Raw genomic sequence first — 21,533 nt, 5'->3', positions numbered from 1 at the left:
TTTTCTGATCAAGATCAAGGAGTAGAAATCACATTTTTTAGCCCAGAAAAGTGCGATCGGGAGTCCAAAGCCCACCTTTTAGCCCAAAAAGTACGTTCTTACCTGAAAAAGGTCAGTACTTGTGATTTTAGGGTTTCCAGGTTTTTATCAAATCTATTTTTGGGCTTTTCCGAGAGTTTTCTGTTGGGTTGTTTAACCTTTGTCTCATCTCTCTTAGGCCTTGATCTACTTTGATTTACTCGTCGAAGTGAAATTTAGCCCCCTAGGGCTTCTAGTACACTTCCACCTTTATAGGAGGAGTTTAGTTGAGTGAGCAGTATGAGTTTTTGCAACACTTTCAGCCATATTTTCCAGATCTGTACCCTTCTGTTTTAGATCTATAAAGATAGGTTGTCACCATCCATAGTTTCATATAAAACTTGTTTGGTCATTGGCCTTAGGGTCCCATCGGTTGTCCTAGGTTTTTCACCCATCTCCCTATCATTTTGCAGCGATCTTCCTCTCTAGTTTTTTGTTGTTGTTGCACCACTTTCTAGTAGCCTAGTGTCACTTGATCTCAGTCACACTATCCACTAGATATCTTGACATTTTTAGTGTGTTTTCCGTTGATTTAGCCACCAACCAACACAGTGTTTGCAAACCCAGTTTGGGTGGGGTTTAGTTAATTGTTTTGTTGTTCATTTTCTTTTGTTATTTTCAGTTTATTTTCAAAAAACTTTTTTCTTTTTTACAAACACGATCTGGGCTTAATCAATAAATACACTCGCACACACAAGCACACCTTAAGTGAAGGATGGTTGTTTTACACCAGTAAGCTAAGACTTAACATAATAAATTTATCTCCCCTCATCGAGACAAAGGCATATTGTTGATCTCCCTTCACCATTTATGTGTCACGTGTGTCATACCACCATTGCGCCACCAAGGCATTTGTCGCGGAGACTATTAGGCCTTCACCCTCAGTTTCCGCTTGGGCATATTACCCCTCCACGTTGGGTTCGAGTTCATAGACTTCTTTGTCCCCATAACAACTCTTCTCCTGGTTCATCCAATTCCTCATCTGATCCTGAGCCTCCTTCACCGCTTATCGTCACCATGTCTGGACCCACAGCTGGTGTAGGAACCCAACCTGGTGTTGGCTTCGGTTCTATCCCGGTAGTCACATCAAGTGTAACAGTCTCAGGAACCGTTCCGGTAGCCCCCATGCTCCCTTTTATGGTTGGGTTAAGTCTACTAGATTTTAGCTAGTTGATAAACAACCCATACACCACGATGCTAGTTGGCCTTCTATGCCAACTAAGCTTCTCTCAGATTTCCCAAAGTTTGAGGGTAATGATGGAGAGGACCCTACCAATCACATCCACTCCTTCCACATGTGGTGTTCATCCAACTCCATTACCGATGAATCCATTCGTCTTCAGCTGCTCCAATGCACACTCACTGGAGACACTACTAAATGGTATGTAGACCAGCCTGCCGCATCTCATTCCATTTTCGTGATGCTTGCTAAGGCGTTCCTCTCATATTTCCAGTTACCTCTCTAGTATGACACTGATATGGAGTTATTGACCTCATTCCGCCAGTCCTCCACCACTCACCTTTTCGACCATGTTCAAGAGTGGTGTAGAAGGAGGAGCACATGTCGTGCCCCACCCTTCGAAGACTGTGTCTATCTAGATTGGTTTCTTAGGAGTCTTTTAGCACCCTTGGAAAAGATGTTGCGTCCCAGTTTCCTCAGACCAAGGAAGAAGCTCTCCAAACCACTCTAAGATACACTAGTACAAAATGGCTAATTAATTACTAAACAAATGACTAAAATTTGCATATAAACGACCATTTTTTAGTCGATGACCAATAGTGGTTAATTTACAGTATCTTATAACGCGACCAAATTTTAGTCATATTTATCTTAGTCATTAATGGATCTTCTAAATTTTATCATCTAGTAGTATATTTAGATATAAATTGCGTCATTAATTTAGTCATTGATTTAGTCATTAATTATCACAATTAATGACCAAATACACAACAAAATATACTACTACATGATCACCCAAGAAAATAAATTAATGACCAAAGAAATATGACCAAAATATTGGTCACGTTATAAGATACTATAAATTAACTACTAATAGTCACATATATGCAAATTTTAGTCATTGTTTGAAACCAATTAATGACCAAAAACATATGACTAAATTTCAGTTGTGTTATAAGATACTGTTAAGTAGCTACTAATGGTCGTATGTATGCAAAATTTAGTCGTCATTTGTAATCACAAATTTATCATTTACAATAGTCATTTATCTTTTTTTGGTAGTTTCATATTCATTATATAAATGATTGATTTAGTAATTTATATTTATTTCATTTACTTTCATTAATAATCATTATAAATGACTAATTTAGTCATTGTATATTTATTTTATTTGTGTTCATCATTAATCAATATAAACTACTAATTTAGTAGTTTTAGTTTTATTTTATGTGTTCATTATTAATCAAAATAAATTAATTAGTATAATTTTGCTATTAAATTAAAAAAATGTCATATAATGTGCATGTTCATCTGATATGAAAACACAAAGTTACATATGTTAATTACAATGCTAAATAATATCAAGTACACCAATAAATAATTTCAACCACAATTTATATTATATGAAATGTCAAGTATTACAATATTAATTTCCAACTTAAAATTGGTTGGACTACAATTTACACATGAAATATTGTTTCATCACTTCAAAACATTATCATTATGTTTCCAAGGCATTGCAGGTGAATTCACCAAATCTAAAGACTTGACCATTAGTTTGTATGTGTGTGTCTCATTAAAGATATTAGCTTCAAGGATATCACTAGACTAGTTCTCTTCTCTTTCTCTTTCTGCATTTGTCGCTCCAGTGTTATTGCTCTCCTCTTTCTTGACTTCCTGCTTCTTACCATCAATACTGAGTTCTTCTTCTGAAAATGAAAGAAGATACAATGCATAGTATAAGACATGAAAGATGATGAACACTAGAATATAAACTAAAGTAGACTATAAAAAAATTATGTAACATATACCTCAACATCAGCTATATCAATGTCATTTTTCCCCAGAAAAGCAAGAAACTCGAACAAGTTTTCTTCAGTTGGGCAATAATGGTCATTATGTGGCTAGATGACCTGTATAAACAAAACAATTAAAATATCACCATAAAAAAGAACACCTTAAGAACTTAGTATTCAAACTTCAGGAAAATCTTAGGCGCAATCAAGCCAACTAAGTTACATGCTAAAAAGTTCAAACTATTGATAACTTGTGAAAACAAATGGAAAGAAAAAGACAACATATAATAAACCAAAGCAACGTGGTGGCAATGACACTACTTTTTTTTTTGCACATTTCCACCATTTGGATCTTGTTATAATAGGTTTAATAAAAAGATAAAAACAATTAATATAATATCTTAGAAGAATAGCCCACAAGGCTTTGGATTGACGGTGAATGGGTGTACTGTTAAGGCACTCCTTGCGATAGGTCACCGGTTCAAATCCCCCGTGGGTGCTTAGGTAGTATTATATAGAAAAAAAAATATCTTAGAAGAATAAAATATGAAGTAAGCAATTTAATTAATTAAATAAAAAGATAAGTAACTTGAAAATCAATTGGTTCTACATAGATAATTTTGATAAAAATATTATTTTAAAAGTTGTATAACAATTTCTTTTTATTAATATATTGAAAAATATATATAAATACAAATAGTGTTTAAAGTGGAACCTGTTGCAATGATCAAAGTAGTGTATTTGAAAGTTGTACGTTTTAGTGGAAATTTCAATTTTCACCTCCTCAATGCTAAGAATCATCTCTATACCTATAATGTCAAAATCCATAGGCAAACTATGTAGTCAATAATCTATTAATTAGACCAACTACAATGATGACTTCAAATGTACAAATACATTAAATTAATTTTCAAATATAATTGATTATAGGAGGACCCCAAACTACTACAAACTTAAAACATCCAATCCTTTCCATTTTCATAAGGTAAGCATAACCTTGAAACTGATATGGCACAAAAATAATAGAAAAGGATTGAGATGCACACCTTTCTCATAATACCACTCTAGGAGTTACCTCTCTCCTCCACTCCCAACGTAGACATGGAAGCTCGATAGTCGTGCAGCTCCTGAAAGCAACAAATACCAAGGTTCACATCTCTCTCTCTCTCTCTAACAATGTAAACTTTGAAACGGGAACTGATACTGTTACCCGTTTTGTAGAGGTGGCAAAAAAATGACCCGATTTTCAAAAGTGGTGATGCAGAATACACATGTTTTTTTTAGAACATGGTTTTTGGAACTTTAATTTTTTTCATGTGCATTAAGTTTTAGAATGGTAGTGAATGGTAGTGATTTTCATCTTGATTTTAAAAAGTGAGTATTCTGCATCACACCCTTTTTTTAAAAGACCTATTTTTTGACTTTAAATTTTCTAGTGTGTGAATTGTAAAAAATTATTTTCTAAATTTGATAGTTTCTGAAGTCGTCATTGTATTCATATTTTCTTGTTCTCTATCTTAATTTTTTTTTTTTTTAGTGGGGTTTTTATTGTTTTGCGTTTTTAAATTAGAAAGTCGATAGTTTGAATTTTAGATAATCTACATGTTTAGACATCCTTAATTAATTTTTCAATCCACATGAAATAATTGTTTCTAAAAAACAACATATTTTAACAATGGACATAAAAAATAACCATTTTTAACATAAATATAACAAAAAAACTAAACGTTTTGATAATTTTTTGCTAGAATTAACATGTCAAAATCACAATTTTTATTCAAAAATATTAACTAAAAATAGTCAAATAATAGTTTTTTTCATGAATTACATGTCAAAAAGATAATAATAACTACTTTTTTTTTCAAAAAATAATGATTAACTAAAAAATCAATGCAGAAATCACATATTACCAATATTGAACATATAACAACCCTAATTGAGTGTTTATTCTTCTCATAAAATGTCAAAGTCAAAACATTGCAAAGGTTGATTTACAAGCATAACTTAAATTTAATCAACAATGTCACGTAATCCAAATTCTTCGTCCTCTAGAGTTTCATCATTGTCCTCTTCCACAATAATTTCTGTTTCATTTTGCTCATTTTCCTCTTCTAATGGGTCTTTGATATCTGCAAATCTCCCAATATATGTCTTTCCAAACATTCCATGTAATGGTGGTTGGGGTTCCTTTGCCTTTTTTGCCACACGTGATTCACTAAAGTCCCCTTTCTTCAACCCAATTTCTTGCATTGCATCTCGAAGAAATTGAAGAGCATTAATTCTTTGTTGAATGAAATTGCATTGTAATGGATCTTTCTCAATTGCCGTTAGATCTAGCGAGGAGATTCTACGATTAAGGATATGTATGTAGGTCAAGCGATGTCTTCCTCTGCCGTTAGATCTAGCGAGGAGATTCGACGATTAAGGATATGTATGTAGGTCAAGGTGAGTGTTATTCTTTGAGTTTGTTGTGCTTCATGGTGGGAATCGGTGGATTTCAGGTGGACTACATGCTCGAGGGTTATCCCCCCGTTCAGACCCAAAATCCTTTTAGAATGGTCCGTATTTCCTCATTGGGTTCGATTCTAATTTTAACGTGGTTGCAGGTTCTCGCCCCGATATGAGCCTCATCCATCAGATCTTTGAGGGGTGATCGAACGGTGTTGACTTATGTTTGTTTTTCGAGGGTTTTGTTGTTCTGTTTGTGGGTCTATGGCTTTAAGTAGTTTGATATTTCTTTAGCCCAAAGTTCCTTGGGGACTGTTGTATTTTATGTATTTTTCTTTCCGATTTAATGAAATAGAAGTTACAAATCTTAGTTTAGCAAAACAAAAAGAAAATTTGCTCAGGGGGAGTTCCAGTACAGGTACCAGTTCCCATTGGTTGGGTAGAGCATCTTTCTATTCACTGTGGTTTTGCGGTAGGCCAAGTCATTTATTCATATAAGCGAATGAATGTTAAACATGTATTTTTGTTTTCTGATTTTTGTCTTTATTATTTATGCTTGTGGTTATTCCAATGTACTAATGTTTTGTAATTTGAAAATTATGAAATCAAGAGAGGAATGTAATATTTCTTTGGGTTAGGTTAGTTATCGAGGTTAATAAACAAACTATAAGTCATTGAACCAAAGGGGAACAATCATAAACGCTAATTAATAGGCTTGAAGATTGCTGCAAGCCCTAGGTTAAGCCTGCATTATCCACAGACTAAACACACATACACACACACACACATATAAGTACTCTTGAAAACATAAAAAAATGTGTAAATGAATCTGTAGATTGTTTTTAATACTAAGTGAATTTATTGTTCTAGATATTTCTATCTAACACACATAAACATAATATGTTGAATGAAGGCTTTCAAGCTATTTTTGAAAAGTATCAATTGTAACTAATATAATGTAATGAGAAAAATATCAGAGTCGAAGAAAGTAATACATGAGAGCTAAGAAAAATTGAAAGAAAAACTAATTTAAAATTAGTAATATTAGTAATATATTCAAGCATATTATTATAGGATTTATCATTCACATGTGTTTCCTTCCAAGGTGTTTAATACCCAAAATGGTGAAACAAAATTTAGATGTGAGAACATAAGGGTTTTTCTTTATTTTTCTAATGAAAAATGAACAACCACCAAAGAAGATGTACAAGCAACATGCATAACATAATAGGTAACCTTTTACTATCCCTAGCAAAACATAATTAATTTTTTTTGCATCTAGTTGCCTGGGGATACCATAGTTCTCCACACAATGTACCCAGATATGATTTATAAAGCACTTGTACAATCGACAATTTGTATAGAAAACCATAAAAGGAATATACTACATAATTAAATCTCCACAGGTAACCTCAAAAGAGCATGTTCTAGTAATGTAAGTGTGAGCAGTCAAAGACTCATTAAGAAGAAAGACAAACATTTCTAAAATGTATTTGGTGAGAGTTATAAACCCCAACTCGTAAGATTTTCACGCCAAAAAGGGTTCTTGGTCAAAACATTAAGTTATGAAAATTAAAGAAAAATATAACCAATTAAAAATAATCCACTCAATTAAAATATAGCATCTATCATCACTTATTTTTATTATACTTTATTAATATCCTAATTAAAACCGTAAAAAAAATTAAATTACATTTATAATACAAAACCATGAGTACACACCTTGCCATAATTAGACAAATGCTCGGTGGAAGTTTGAGGCTTCATTTTAATGATTTCATGAAATATTTGTTTATAACTTGCATGGATACCTGTACCATGGATATAATATAGAATAAGCGCACCAATATAGAATAAGGGCATCTGCATTAGAATACTATAGACATGGATGGAAAAATATTATCATATAGTTTGTGAAGCCATATTATGTCTACTTGTACTTTTGTTTAAATTATTGTTGTGAAGCCATATTGTGTCTACTTTTACTTTTGTTTAAATTATTGTTTGGTACAATCAAATGAAGATATTAAATATATCGATGAAATCATGGAAAAAATGTCAATATTTGGGAGTTTGGTTTGTGACATACGATAGAACCCTAGAAATAGATTTATCAATGTAGGTGAATTTTGCCGCTATATCAATTGGATTTGGATAGTCACTCAATTGGATGGACGCCTAATAAATGAACTTTTTTGAGTAAATATTTTTGGAGGGTTGCAGGTCTAATTAGAATCAATACTCTTCTGCATTAAAATGCTATAGAGCTGGATGGAAAAATATTTGCATATAGTTTGGGACGTCATATATGGCCCGATACAGGTGGAAGTACTTTTGTTTAGATTATTGTTCTTGTACAATTGTATAATGGTATTGAATTTATATATGAAATCATCGACACAACGTTAAAATTGGGGAGTTTGGTTCAATTTAATATGTGACATACGATAACAGCCCTAGAAATAGATTTATCAATGTAGTTCGTGGATTTTGCTGCTATATGCTTTTGATCTTCGGTAAAGACCGTCGTCGAGGAAGCTACTGCAGCGCTCCAAGCGCCAGGCATTCGGGCCATTGGAATTGAAGGAGATGTTCGCAAGATAGAGGATGTTGCTCGTGTTGTTGAAGTAACAATAAAGCAGTTTGGAAGACTTGATATTCTTGTGAATGGTGCTGCGGGCAATTTTCTTTGTGCTGCAGAGGATTTATCACCAAATGGCTTCCGAACAGTATTGGATATTGACTCTGTTGGCACATTTACAATGTGCAATGCTGCATTGCAATATTTAAAGAAAGGTGGACTTGGAAAGTCTCCTTCAGAAGCTGGTGTTATTTTGAACATAAGTGCGACATTGCATTATACAGCAGGATGGTATCAAATTCATGTCTCTCCGCCCGCACAGGGCCACCCGGGCCGCCCCGCCCCGCCCGAGGGGCGGGAATCGACGCTCCGGCAATTTTCTTTGTGCTGCAGAGGATTTATGACCAAATGGCTTCTGAACAGTATTGGATATTGACTCTGTTGGCACATTTACAATCTCCTAAATTTAATTAAGCCTATCAGCTTAAATTTATTTAATAGGCTTAACATATTAAAATCTCTTATAAGCAGTGAATTGTAATGAAACGACCCCTTCACCGCCTTCCTCGCCGTGCAGCTTCGCTCACAATTTCAAGAGTCAAGGAACTGCTTTGAAATATTCAGAAGAGCCAAAAACAAAACTGAACGAAATGACATCGTGATTGTAAAAGTTTGACTTTTGGATTCTGCAACTCCCATCACAATTTCAAGAGTAACCACCGAAAACCTAACGAAATTACAGGGCGACTCTAAACGTCGAGTTTTTGGGTTTATGAAATCGAAATTCGATTGCTTGATTCCGAGAAGGTGATTTCTTCTTTACACGTAAATAAACAGCTTTAACTTTTCAAAAAATTGGAGGACACCATTTAAATTTATAATTTTAAGAATTACTTTATAAAATTTATTGTAAATTAAAAAAAAAACAACAACCACCATTATTTAGATAAATTATTAATTTATTTTAGTATCTAAATAACTTCAATAATCTAAAAACTACTATTTTATTTTAGTATATAAATAAATTCGATATTAGGAAAAAATTCAAAAAAGTTGAAGTTGAAAAGACTTAACATGTTAAAATTAAAAGTAAAACAATATGTAATATAATTAAAAGTTAAAAATAATATTAACAAAATTTATATAATATTTCGACTTTGCCAAATACACCATTCAAATTTATATTAAATCTCTGGAACTTTTTAACTAAATGAGCTGATAGGCTTAACATATTTAGAAAATTTGCTGAGCGTCGATTTCTGGAATCGACGCTCCGCCCCGCCCCGCCCGAGGGGTGGAGCGCCGATTCCGGGAATCGACGCTCCGACAATTTTCTAAATATGTTAAGCCTATCAGCGCATTTAGTTAAAAATTTCCAGAGATTTAATATAAATTTGAATGGTGTATTTTGCAAAGTCGAAATATTATATAACTTTTTTTAATATTATTTTTAACATTTAATTATATTACATATCGTTTTACTTTTAATTTTAACATGTTAAGTCTTTTCAACTTCAACTTTTTTGAATTTTTTCCTAATATCGAATTTATTTATATACTAAAATAAAATAGTAGTTTTTAGATTATTGAAGTTATTTAGATACTAAAATAAATTAATAATTTATCTAAATAATGGTGGTTGTTGTTTTTTTTTAATTTACAATAAATTTTATAAAGTAATTCTTAAAATTATAAATTTAAATGGTGTCCTCCAATTTTTTGAAAAGTTAAATCTGTTTATTTACGTGTAAAGAAGAAATCACCTTCTCGGAATCAAGCAATCGAATTTCGATTTCATAAACCCAAAAACTCGACGTTTAGAGTCGCCCTATAATTTCGTTAGGTTTTCGGTGGTTACTCTTGAAATTGTGATGGGAGTTGCAGAATCCAAAAGTCAAACTTTTACAATCACGTTGTCATTTCGTTCAGTTTTGTTTTTGGCTCTTCTGAATATTTCAAAGCAGTTCCTTGACTCTTGAAATTGTGAGCGAAGCTGCACGCCGAGGAAGGCGGTGAAGGGGTCATTTCATTACAATTCACTGCTTATAAGAGATTTTAATATGTTAAGCCTATTAAATAAATTTAAGCTGATAGGCTTAATTAAATTTAGGAGATTGTAAATGTGCCAACAGAGTCAATATCCAATACTGTTCGGAAGCCATTTGGTATAAATCCTCTGCAGCACAAAGAAAATTGCCGCAGCGTCGATTCCGGGAATCGACGCTCCGCCCCTCGGGTGGGGCGGGGCGGCCCGGGGGTGGCGCTGCGCTGGGCGCCGCCTGCACAGCGCCACCCCTGGGCCGCCCCGCCCCGCCCGAGGGGCGGAGCGTCGATTCCCGGAATCGACGCTCCGCCCCTCGGGCGGGGCGGGGCGGCCCGGGGGTGGCCCTGTGCGGGCGGAGAGACATGAATTTGATACCATCCTGCTGTATAATGCAATGTCGCACTTATGTTCAAAATAACACCAGCTTCTGAAGGAGACTTTCCAAGTCCACCTTTCTTTAAATATTGCAATGCAGCATTGCACATTGTAAATGTGCCAACAGAGTCAATATCCAATACTGTTCGGAAGCCATTTGGTGATAAATCCTCTGCAGCACAAATAAAATTGCCCGCAACACCATTCACAAGAATATCAAGTCTTCCAAACTGCTTTACTGTTACTTCAACAACACGAGCAACATCCTCTATCTTGCGAACATCTCCTTCAATTCCAATGGCCCGAATGCCTGGCGCTTGGAGCGTTGCAGTAGCTTCCTCGACGACGGTCTTTACCGAAGATCAAAAGCATATAGCAGCAAAATCCACGAACTACATTGATAAATCTATTTCTAGGGCTGTTATCGTATGTCACATATTAAATTGAACCAAACTCCCCAATTTTAACGTTGTGTCGATGATTTCATATATAAATTCAATATCATTATACAACTGTACAAGAACAATAATCTAAACAAAAGTACTTCCACCTGTATCGGGCCATATATGACGTCCCAAACTATATGTAAATTTTTTTCCATCCAGCTCTATAGTATTTTAATGCAGAAGAGTATTGATTCTAATTAGACCTACAACCCTCCAAAAATATTTACTCAAAAAAGTTCATTTATTAGGCGTCCATCCAATTGAGTGACTATCCAAATCCAATTGATATAGCGGCAAAATTCACCTACATTGATAAATCTATTTCTAGGGTTCTATCGTATGTCACAAACCAAACTCCCAAATATTGACATTTTGTCCATGATTTCATCGATATATTCAATATCTTCATTTGATTGTACCAAACAATAATTTAAACAAAAGTAAAAGTAGACCCAATATGGCTTCACAACAATAATTTAAACAAAAGTACAAGTAGACATAATATGGCTTCACAAACTATATGATAATATTTTTCCATCCATGTCTATAGTATTCTAATGCAGATGCCCTTTGCTTCTAATTAGACCTAGAGGCTTCCTCCAAAAGAAAGTATTAAAAAGGTCCATTTATTATTAGGTGTCAATCTTCTCACACCAACATAAATTTTAGTGCCATAAGATTGGGACCTAATAAATGAACCTTTGTAACACATTCGTTGGAGAAAGGCTGTGAATCCCTATGTTTATGGGTTATTTAATTTTTATAGGTGACGGTCATATCATCCATTAACTCTGAGCAGGTCTTCCAGGAATATATATCCAATAGTATTTTACAGAAGACCTAGACCCGATTGTAACTTTGGTTATCGGAACTTCCCAAAAAGAAATTCAACGGTTGACCTTGCAGTTTGTTCTCGGATGACCCGAACATACAGTCTGGTTAAGGATGCATTAAAAGATTCTTTCACAGCATTCCTAAATATTAAAAGATTCACTGACAACTTTCCTCTAGATATTCACAGCGTTCCTCCCTGAAACGTCGTAAAAGACTTGTTCACAACGTTCCTTTCTTTTAAGAGATGTATTAAAAGGTTCATCTATTCAGTGCAGGGTATTATTAATGAACTCTTATCACGTTTCATATGAAAGTATTCATATATCCATTCTATGCTATTATATTGTAGAAAGAGTGATCTAGGGTGCCAAATCCATGGTATATATATATATATATATATATATATATATATATATATATATATATATATATCCGCCATATCTTCCACTACTTCTTGGCAGGTTTCCGGATGGATGAACATTTCAGAGCTTTCACACATAGATATGGTGTAGGTAGTCAAATATTATGATTAGATTATGCAATATCAAGATCGGTAATTTGAAGGTGCTTATTAGATCTTTCTGGGCGTGGGGGGCGGGTGGAAAATAAAAAAAATCTAGTCTAAATTACCCTTTGTTATATTCATTGAATATTAAACTTAAAGTTTTCTGCCAAAATAATGAGTAAAAGTCATTGATTCCCAATTTATTATAATGCATCATCAATTGTGCGTTGTAATAATTTTTAGAACATTGGTGTTCTCAAGTATCATGCATTCATTGGCACAATAATTTTTTAAAATATTATCTCATGGTGTTTTTTTTATGTCCTGGAGCACCACCAATAGTGCATCATAGAAATTAAGGGCACATCAATACGGCCATGAAATTTGTTTATTAATGTACTTAAGATCTATTGGAGCATTGTTAAAGGTGCATTACTACATTTAATAATAATAATTGACCGACAATTGCAGGAAATTTTAACTCAATAGCGAGTTAAGATGTACCAAATCACCATAAATGGTATGTCCTTTCTTTCTAAGTATACTAAGAAGCATAATAAATCAACAATATGCTCTATATATTAACCCATTGTACATAGTGTGGCTCGTAAAAGCATCAATGATCACTGCGAGTTGATGCACCACGTGGAATTTTTTTTGAAAATAATGAAAAGACAAACAAGTTAAAGAACAATTTTAAATTTTAAACCACTAAATACGTAGAGTGGGGGATAACAATCAATTTACTTGGTCCCTTTTTCATTCAAATAAGTATGGTTATGTTATGGTTAGTGTGTAGAGAAAAAATATATAAAAAAAATTAGTATTGTTTGCAAAAATCCACCATGGAAGTAGAGAGGAACTCTTCGCTTCAAGACGACAGAGATTCTAAAAAGGTTGTTACCAGAAGGAACAGTGTTGACATGGGAGTCTGCTGAAACCAGTCGTAGATTTAGAAGACTTTTGAAACTTGGAATGTTGGGCATGCATGTGAACTCAGATGGGGCACTAGTTGATGAAAGAGAAGAATATGGAACATCTTCGTCAACATCCAGTCACTCATTTGAAGATGTGAATTCTGATGGTGTGCAAGAAAATATGAGTGATTTTGAATAATTGTTTAAGATAGTTTATATAACTGATGTATGCATCGTATCTTCAAATAAAATTAATGTTTTCCATATTTTGTTAAATGAGAAGTTATGAAGCATTTTTATGTTGTTGGATTATGTCTTAAGTATGATAAATTTTATTGTTTAAATATCTACAATGCAATATCAAATTAGAGATATAATGTTTGTTTTATTCAGTATACAAATAAAGACTTTTGAATTCATTCAGTGATATAATTTGTTCATAATGTCATGTTTTTTTAGTTTTATAGTTGAAAAAATTTCAATTTCTTTTGTATCTAGCATGTTGTGGTTGAAAACATGTTAAATTTATACTTAGGAAAGAAAAATGATATTCTACCAGAAACATTAATGTGTTTTTTTGCTTAAAATTTAACTTTGTTTGAGACATAAAAAATTGGTTTTATTAGCATTTTTTAAAAAGTATGAAAATTGACCCTAAAAAAAAAATCATTATTCCAGTATCAACACTTTCGTTCTGAAGCTATATTTTGCAGGAAAATTTCATAGAAAATTTCGTAGTCACTTCCATTTTTAAAACAGCCGCAAAATTGACACCTAAAAAAAGAACATCGTTCCAGTATACACACTTTTCGTTTTGAGCACTGTTTTTGTGGTTTTTTTGAGGTTTTTGGGCCAGAGTTCCCGTTTTGAGTTTATAGTTCCCGTTTCAAAGTTTACATTGTTCTCTCTCTCTCTCTCTCTCTCTCTCTCTCTCTCTCGTATGCAATCAAACGTACATAAGCATGCATGAATGCATCATAAATCCTATAACAAAACTATCATGGAGGAGAAAGTTGATGATCACATGGGATCAATGCTTGTTTGCATCAAAGGTGAAAATAGAAAAAATCAATATAGGGTTGGAGAATGGAGAATGACTCATATATTTTACATCTATAAGATACACACATACTAATAAGATGCAAATCATATGAGTCCATAAGGGATAAACATAATTTATACAAAGGAAGGTAATGGAGATATGATGTAGTAGACTCTTAAAAAAGGGTATGTTAGGATCACTTCCAAGCATAGGCACCAACTTCTAAGTAAATTCAACAATGAATGTAACCCTTGAGACATTAGAGTCTACTTGTGACTTCGCATGGTAGTGACAAACCATATACATCTCCTTAGTACAACAAACCATTATCACATTGACATAAGAAGAAAATCCAGATAGTGACATCTTTTTGTTATTTGTAATCATTTGTATAGTTAATTTACATCCATCGATCCTATGAAAAAGGGTGACTATCTATCTCTCCATTTTATGGATAGAAAGGAAAGGCCTTGTACGAGCAATATGTCACTAACTAGATTTCGTATCCACATCTGAAATATTTGCTACAAGAAGTAGAGCATACATTCCCTCTAGTCTTTGTGCAAGCTTAGAAGCGCCTATTTTACCAAGTTGTATCAATGGCTCCACCAAAGGTATCATCTGGTTGAAAAATACGATGCAATTAATCCAATTAATACCATCTTCAAAATAAATTTCAAGATGGGCATATTTCATTTAAAACAAAATATTTAAAGCTAACATAAGATCATTTATAACTTTAAACTTTTGAACCATTAGAGCTAGACAACAATATTTACCCATATCAAAATATTTGAGTTCTGGTGTGCTAATTTCAGACTACGAAGGCGTGCTCTTTGCAAATTTTCCTTCTCTTTAAGTCCCATAGCAAAGATAGAAGCAACATCTTATACAAAGGCATCTACTGAGTTTTCAATCCAGGAACCCAAAGACAACAATATTGCAATATGTGCCTCCTCATCCCTGTGTTTTTTTCCAAGAAAGTTATTAAAAAATAGTTCAAATAGTATACTAGAAAAGAACCTATCAAAAAAAAAAAAAAAAACCAAACTTGTGCAATGGTTGTAGGACCAGGAGTGATGTTCACATCTTGAGCCCTTCTTGGACCTGTCATTCAAACAGAGAAGTTGTCCATTGTTTAAATATTTTTTTATAAATTTTTCCTGTCAACAACCTTCATACACTCAAAGATTAATTTCTCCTTCTGCACCACCAAACATCTATCACCATGTAGAATCCTAAGAGAAAATTAAGGTGCCATATCAAGAAAAAGGACTAGGAAACCACATTTGCACTCCTCCAAGGGAATAGTTATGGATTTCAAACATCAACGTTAGAGCTAGTGTACAAAGGCAAAAAATAGAATATAAATGCAAATGATGAAATGTCCATTAGGACTGAAATGTCTCGTATAAACCATTTTTCCATCTCAAATGCCTTGAACTAGGTATTTAATGCTTCCAAAATTTCCTCCTTGTTAGTATTAATGAATAGCAATGTGAGACACTCAAAGTAAATAAATCAACCTTTGATTCCTTTCACAACTTCAATAAGAAGGCATGTGAGTGCCATGTTCAGCATGTTATTTCCTTTTTTCCTGGGATTATGACTTTCTATAACAAGTTTCCCAAGGGGCACTTATTTTTTGAAAGTGAACATTAGGCGTTTATCATTGTCCTCCACTATCTTCACAAGTTTTGATCAATTGGTCTTCCTTCATCACAAATTTATTTATCTAGGCAGCTGTTGGTCTTGCTTCAGCAATGGCCCAAACAACTAGAGAGTATCCACGTCTACAGTCACCAGCGAAAAAATCATCATCGACACTCGTTACAAAATCACCAAAGTTGGCTTTGAAATTTGACTTGTTATCCCTTTCCATATCAAGCTTCTCTGCGATAATTTGTCAAACCAAATAAAAAACTGAAATTAGAGTGAGGAGGTAAATGGAGAAATTCTAGAAAATATGGTGTGTACGTCAAGTATATTTTAGACACATAATATAAATGTTAAAAATATGTGTATTGAAGGTTATGGATTAGGAAAGTTGCAATATCACTGAATTACTCAATTTTCCAAAGAAAAAAACATAGTCCAACAATGAATGTTGTGAACTAGATTCAGATTGGAAAATTGTGTTGCTTCGGGGATTGGCCCACAAAGGCTATTAGATGAAACATCCAAAATAACCAAATTGTATAGTTTAAAGAATTCTTCAGGAATCTGTCCACCACTCAAATTATTCTTGCTCAAAGCATTGCTACACCCATCATCACAAGCATCATCATGACGAGAAAAATAAGATCCATTTCTCACTCTATCACTCCAACTTCCTTCATATTAGGCCGTGTATTTCTCACTCTACCACTCCAAATTCCTTCAAATGCTGTGAGTTTTTGTTGTAATTGCCCCGTCTATTTATAATCGCAGCAGCACTCGTCATATAAAGACCCGTGTGTGTGAACAACAACAAAGTGATTTGAATTGGAAATCTTTCTAAAAGATAATGGAAATTTTGTAAAAAATGAAGAATATAAAGAAAAATGAATATTAATTTCTACATCTTTGGGTAAATATTGATTTCTAATGAAGCCTACTCTAGTATTCAGAAGATAGAGGGTATAGTTACCACTGTGTTCCTTTGAATGGAATGATTTTCGGTTGTAATTGTTGTAGTGGGCTGACATGTTAATAGATCTACAGAAAGCTTTGATGCGGTTGGAGGTGAAGAATTGTGGTAAATTCAAGCATGTCATTTTTTCTTTTGCATCTTCAAAATGGGTTTCTGAGCAAGATGAGTTCTTCTCAAGCGAGCGTGTTCGAAGATATCTACATGGATCTTTGGACATGGTCTTCAATTCTCTAAATTGGCAATAGGCTCCATGCTATGTATGCATCTTCAAGATAGGTTTCTGAGCAAGATGAGCTCTTTGTTTCTTTCCAGGGGAGCGTGAATCATTTCTTGATTGCATATCTGCTTCTAATCAGCGGATATGTCTAAATGTCTTCCTTGCCATTTATTGCACTACAGTAACTATAGAGGTGATTTCATCCTCTCCAACTCGTTTGGGTCGCCTTCTATGAGTCAAGACATATAATGAATGTATATGAATCAGCACATATCATGAATGTCTACTAAGGTGGCATGCAGGTTTTGTAAGGGTTTCCTTTTATGATTTAGAGAGATGTCTGAATATCTTGCTCACCCTTTCTCTTAAATGAAGAAGGCGGCATGTAGGCTTTTATATTTTATATTTTATTGTGAAGTTACTTGTGGCTTCCTGCGGGTTGATTTTCCCATGCTTTAAACCTGTAAGATCATTGGACTGTCATAGCTCTTGGCGTGCACGTTATTGTTGTATCTATGAATGGGTTTTTCTACTTCTTGGCTTCGATCATGACCATTTGGGGTGGCCTTTTGCACTGATTTCCATCTGCCTTCATCATCATGAGCTAGAGAGTCTATGATGTGTTTTGTCTTATAGGTTGGCATGTGTTCTATTTGATCATTCTTTTGTGTCTTCGATCATGGTTTCAGTATTCCTGGATATAGTGACAATGCCAGCGGCTCCTTTCTCCTCCAATTGAGGTGTTATATTTGTTAAAAGATGTTCAGATTTTCTCATTTTATCATGAGATGAATTAGTTGGGATAATGAAATGAATGAGTTGCGATATCGATTTTATGTTGTCCTTCATGAAATGTTGTTCAAGTCGGCATCTTTGAAACTTTCCAATATATCAGTGCTTCACTTCATTAGCTGATCTGAATAGTGTCCAGTGTGTTGTTCCTCCTTTCAAGCGTGCGTGTTCATCTTTAGATGGTTGTCTTTCGGCATAATTGTCTTTAGGCGAGCGTGCGTGTTCATGTTTAGATGGTCGTCTTCAGGCGAGAGTGAGATCACAATCAGGAAGGCATCCATGGGGAAGAAGTGCTTCTATTATTCTTGCTACATGTAATGTTAGCAATGATTTGGTATTTTCTTATTTTTGTTTTTGCCTTCCGGCCTCCTAATTTGGCATTGACTATGGTTTTTTAACGTCTCTATAGACATGGTCTTTGGAATGGCTGTGGTCATTTAATTTCCAACTTCTAAGTTCTCCCTTTGACATTTAAGGTTTGTAATGTCATATTTAGCATGGTTTTGAATATTATATTTTGACTTTCTAATCGCAATATACAATTATGGTTTTCAATGTAGTATCATTCTATATATGTATATTATTCTTTATAAAATATAATAATAATATCATGGTTTCTAATGGAATTAACTTTTTAATAGCAATATATCAACATGTTTTATGATATTATGTTTTGACTTTCTAAATGCAATATACAATTATGGTTTTCAATGAAATACATTGGTAGGGGATAGTCATGGTGGTTATTACCTTGGTAACTAGCAAGCTTCCTATATGCTTGGCCATCTATAGAGGTTTCTTGATTTTGGGTAATAAACTTACTCTAAAATGAAATAAGACATTCAATGTGTTCCTTGTAATATAGATATAAACAAAACATCTAAAGAAAAGTAATTGCACAATGATCCAGTCCAAGAAAACAAGGTTTTCCACAAACCAATTAAGCCTTTCAACTTTTTCAGCTTATTTGCTTATATCAAACATTTGTGCAAGGTTTGAACCAATTAACATTTCATTGAGTATGTATTTACAAATCAATGATTTTGGGATCAAATCCCACAAAGCAATTCTATACCTGCTCTTCAAATTCCTTCAAGCTTTTGAAAGTAAAACCAATGAATTGTCAATATAATTTTACCATAATAAAAAACATTCAGAAAGCCCTTAGCCAGCTCAAATTGCTCATCCGTTAGGCTTGAACCAACATCTCTTTTAGAAAAATTCAACAATTCCAATTTAATAATCCTATCGGCCTCTCTTTGTACCTTTTGGGACAATTGCTAGTAGATAAACTATATGACAGTAAAGTCAACCTTCTACAGATTGATTATGATCATCCCAAATCACTTGATAAAGAGGATATGGTGTGTTCTGATCACCACCTAAAGCCCAGGATAAAAAAATATCAATACAGTTAAGAGACATTTTCAACATATCTTATACATCTAAAGAAGCTATATCATCAAAACATATATAGTCATGACTATATGCCACATTCTCTCAATGTGCAGCAGGAAATAGATTATAGACATATATACCAAAATTACAAAAAAGAGTGTGAACAAGAAGATAGTCTTTTAACACGGAAATGGAAAGTCGCCCATATCAAAAATGTATTTTTCCCAAGTGATCTCCAAATACCATTCGCCAATCGTTCCCAGTAAGAATTTCTTAGATAATCTGTCTTCGTCCTTGTTCAGATTCCTTCCAATATGTTGGATTGTGGAGCAACCGTGTAGTTTCCATAGAAATTTGATCCTTTCCAGCCATCCCTGAAGCATGGGGTTATTGATGGGTGCCCTCCCCATGACTTGATCAATGATAATCTTTGAGTCTCCATAAATGTGCAAAATGGGGTTCCCAAGGACACTGTTGAACCATAGGAGCCCCTAGAGTGTTGAACCATGGGAGCCCCCAGAGTGTTAATGCTTCAGCTTTGGTATTGGTACCACCACCACTATTCCAGTAGACCATGTATGACAAATCATCAGTCATAGCAATCCAAAATCCACATGCACAGGAGTTCCTTTGGGAAATCCCATCAAAAAACCCCATAGGGTATATGAATTGTACATTATTATGCATTTGTGGATTGATATTAGTGCATGGTGGTTGTGCAGAAAAAATTGAAAGATTAGTGGTGATTCTTTCAATGACCAAAAAGAAATCTTCCCTAGAGTTCTAGAATATACTTCTATTTCTCCAATTCCAGATTGCCCAGAAGAGGAAAAGGGGAATGGCTCTCCAAGCAGATTTTTGAGCATTCCACCATTTTATTGAGTCCCTGATGCAGGTATGTTGAATTTACGGGAAACCAAAGAGGGAAGCTATCTTTTTCCATACCTGAATAGTATATTGGCAATGCAGAAAGATGTGGTCATTATCTTCAATGTCATTTTTGCATATAGTGCATATCCCAGGGCCATGCCAATTTCTTTTCTGCAGATTCTCCCATACAAGATTTTTATTATGATATACCAGCCATATGAAAAGTATAACTTTTATAGGAGCTTTAGTTTTCCAAAAGGTGTATAAAATTTGGTGTTCCACTTGTCTGGCGACCATGTTGGATAGAGCATAGTATGTGTTAGCAACTATAATGTTATCAGTTGCCATCCTTCCCGACCATACAATTTTGTCATGTGATCCTGTGCAACAAATGTCGAGATGCTTCATTATAGATATAGTCTGATTCCACTCTCGTTCCTTTTGGCCAGTGAACCCCAATTCCCGGGCTTTTTTCCATATAGGGAGCGGTCCATGCTAGCCATTTATAACTTGACCCCAGAAGAAAATGCTTCACCCATTCAGATGTTGGATAATTCTCTTAGAGATGGTGAAATCCATTCCAGCACCCAAGATTGGGTCAATGCTGATAAGAATATGATTGCTTGATTGAAATCTCCATGCAAGGTGGTGGATAATAAAATTTTTCAACTTTCAGGAAACTTAGCCAGATAGCAAATCCTTGTTTGATGCCAATGGTGCCATTTCTATACCAAGCGCTGAAATCTTTATCCTTTAGATACTTGTGTTGAATGATATTGCTCCATGTGCTAGCTTCAAATAAACCCCTCTAGAGGGATTTTATGAGCAATGCTCCATTGAAACAATGAAGGTCCATGATTCCCCAACCACCCATACTCTTTGGGAGAGTGATGTTTGATAATTTGGTCAAGTGATATTTTTTCCCGCTTGGGCTTCCCCCCCAAATGAATTTTGCCATGAGGCAGTTTAGATTGTTAATGATGGAAGAAAGGATATGGAAGAGATGAGCCCAATAAACCCCCAATTGCGATAGAACAACTTGTGTGAGGATAACCCGTCCCCCTAAAGATAGGCATCTAAACTCCCAGCCAGAGATCCTTTTGAAGAATCAATCAGCAAGCCGTTACCAATCAACAATTATGTAGTAAGTCGGTTTGATACGATAACCAAGATATTTCAAACCATTTTGTATAGGCCTTGCCTCAATACCAAATAAATCTTTGATATATGCAACAATCTCCAAGTTAGATTGTCCATGATATATAATATATTTATTAACATTCATGTGCAATCCAGATGCATTAGCAAATCTACTAAAAATGTGAAAAAGGTATAACCAAGAAAAACAAAAGAGCATACCCATAATAAGAATGTCGTC

General features: G+C 34.2%; 1 pseudogene; it reads left to right on the top strand.

Moving 5' to 3' along the window:
- Positions 1-8,624, top strand: part of LOC149184122 (peroxisomal 2,4-dienoyl-CoA reductase [(3E)-enoyl-CoA-producing] pseudogene) — an 80,718-nt pseudogene extending 72,094 nt beyond the window's left edge.
- The last annotated feature ends 12,909 nt before the right edge of the window (positions 8,625-21,533 follow it).

Source organism: Pinus tabuliformis, chromosome 3_2 (assembly GCF_031772625.1).
Source record: "Pinus tabuliformis cultivar Carrire ecotype Pingquan chromosome 3_2, CPIR1, whole genome shotgun sequence".
NCBI lineage: Eukaryota > Viridiplantae > Streptophyta > Pinopsida > Pinales > Pinaceae > Pinus > Pinus tabuliformis.
This window is presented reverse-complemented; position numbering and strand designations above follow the sequence as displayed.